This window comes from Mastigoproctus giganteus, chromosome 13, assembly GCF_048544385.1.
Source record: "Mastigoproctus giganteus isolate SK-2022 chromosome 13, ASM4854438v1, whole genome shotgun sequence".
In the NCBI taxonomy this organism is placed as follows: Eukaryota; Metazoa; Arthropoda; class Arachnida; order Uropygi; family Thelyphonidae; genus Mastigoproctus; species Mastigoproctus giganteus.
This window is the reverse complement of record NC_143587.1, coordinates 173895598-173898265: the sequence shown is the minus strand read 5'-3', so window position 1 is coordinate 173898265 and position 2668 is coordinate 173895598. Positions and strand designations below refer to the sequence as shown.

The following is a 2668-nucleotide window of genomic DNA, read 5'->3' as shown; positions in this document are numbered from 1 at the left end:
ATCAGGCTTAATTATTATTATTATTATTATTATTATTATTATTAGCCATATGATGCAAGGAAGCCTAAGGCTTATGCTGCACCAGCCAAAAAAAATTCCCAAGTTACCCTGAGAGAGAGAGAGAGAGAGAGAAAGAGAGAGTCAGAAGTAGAAAGGAATCGCCAAGAAATAGAAGAATGATGATATCCAGCTCAGGACCCTGGGTGTGCCAAGCCCATACTCACCAGATGTGAGTCCCCGGGGGTAAGCCAACTACACCCGGTATTCCCAGGTGGTCACCCTCCCAAATACTAACCGGGCCTAATGCTGCTTAACTTCGGTGATCGGACGAGAACCGGTGTATTCAGCCTAGTATGATAGTTGGCTAAATGTCCAAGTTTGCAGACGATATGAAGGTTGGCAGGGTTGTTAATGACACATATGACAGTACACTGCTGCAACAGGATCTAGAAAAGTTAAGCAGATGGGCTGAGAGGTGGCAAATGAAGTTTAACTTTGATAAATGTAAAGTACTACATATGGGAAGCAGTAACTCCAGAGTAACGTATCAACTCTGTGGTACTACACTGATGGTGGTAGAGAATGAAAAGAACCTGGGGGTAATTGTGCAAGCAGATATGAAGTTTGCTGAGCAGTTCAGACGGTCTACAATAGTAGATCATGGTGTTTTGTCAATGATATACAGGAATTTTTGTAGCAGGGATAAGGAGGTGATTATCCCCTTGTATAAGGCAATGGTCAGGTCACTCCTTGAGTACTGTATACAGGTCTGGAGGCTCATTTTAAGAAGCATGTAGAGCTGTTGGAACGAGTACAGAGAAGGGCAACAAGACTAGTGAATGGAACAAAGGGTTGCTCTTACAAAGAAAGGCTTAAGTTTTGCAGATTACAGTGTGTGGAGACTAGGCCCCTGGGAGGTGATCTTATTAAGATGTATAAAGTCCTGAATGGTTTGAGCATGCTCAATGCTGATGAGGTTCTTCCACTTGCTCAGAGTCATCACCTGAGAGGGCATATATTCAAATTGAGGAAAGACAGTTGTAGGATAGATGTGCGGAAGTTTGCCTTTAGCCAGCGAGTAGTTGATTGGTGGAACAGACTTCCATCGTTTTTCATTGAAGTTGATAAAACCTAAATAAATTTCAGGCTGAGCTGGACAAATATTTGGAATGAACGGAGGGGTGGAATCTGAGCTTGTTTTTTTTTTTTTTGGCTGATGCTGCATAAGCTTGCTTTCTTGCATTGTATGTCCCTACTAATGCTAATGCTAACTAAGTTGGCATGAAAAGTCTAGTAACTTCTGTGATTACTTCCTTGAATTGTTTCCATTTATAATTTGCTGATGGTAACATTATCAGTTGTTCCCACTTCATAGAATTGTTCTGTGGTGGCTAGTGGACCATCCCCCCTCAACTATGTATTTAGAAGGTTTTTTGTGAGAAAAAGATCAAGTGTTGGTTTTGTGTTTAGGATTGTCTGGTATTCTGCTATATTGTAAATAGTGTAGATGATGTAATGTTAAAAGCCATACTCGTTTTGGTGCTACTCCAGGCCTTGTTTGGATTTGGCACTATTATCAGTAAACTTAATTAAGTAGCGATAAATGTTAAATTGCTATAATAAGCATTGAGTGCCATGTTTACCTAAAAATATGTAGTAATACTACTATGGGTAACTATGCCACTTTATTTTTTATTTTTATTATTCTTTTATTTATTTATTTATTTTATTTTATTTATTTTTTTGCTGGCTTCCAGGTCTGGGAATGTGGGAGCAAGATTGCTGGAACCCACTGGTGTGCATTGCACTACCTCCGGTGGGTGCGGGATTTTGTGCCCATAAAGGACAGTAGTCCCTGGCCTGTTTCATCTTGCCTGGGGATGGGCACCAGGTGAGAGGTGGAGATGAGCTACTACCTTGGAGCCACCATGATACCTGCGCGCGCACACACACACACACACACACACACACACACACACACACACACACACACACACACACACACACACACACACAGGTTGATGGAAATGTATATGTAATTAACTGTGTGTATTAATAAATGGTATTCTAAAATCTCAGCATTTTAACCAAATGGATTATATGACTAGAAAACAGAAGCTCTCTGGAGCTGTCAACGTTAAAATTGCCAATAAAAATTTAAATTACCTCACTGGAGATAACTGAATTTCAGAAAAAGGAAATCAAAGGGCTCCAAGCGAATAGTGCAATTGGGAGACCAACAGAGGCAACAAGTGAATTTGACAGAGTGAGGGAGAGAAATTTTAAGCCAGAGAAGATCAAAAAGAGGAGATTCCAAATTATTAAGTCACTGACAGGAAATAACATTACAGAGAGAAAAAACACTGACCCTTGAAGTAAAAGGAATGATACAGGATTAATTAGGAAAACAGATGATCGATCTTTAAACTAACCCATAATTGGGATTCTATTACAAAAAAGAATGTCTTGGCAAACTGTCCGTGAAAATGAACATCACTGAAGAACTGAGACCACATATATTTGTGAAATGTGTTTGAGAGGTATAGAGATCTTCACAGATAAATATTTTATTTTCCGACTATTCATGATATATGCAGTAGAAAAGGTTGGGGGAGCCCATGTTGTATCAAGTATTGAAATATTTGGATATGACACACCCACACGTGCA

The 2668-nt window shown here is 39.6% G+C and overlaps 1 non-coding gene across 1 annotated transcript; it reads right to left on the bottom strand.

The window, feature by feature from the left end:
* Positions 1-246: 246 nt before the first annotated feature.
* On the bottom strand, positions 247-365 carry LOC150076619 (5S ribosomal RNA). The gene has a single exon (XR_016547856.1). It is a non-coding gene; the product is annotated as a 5S ribosomal RNA (ribosomal RNA).
* Positions 366-2668: the final 2303 nt, after the last annotated feature.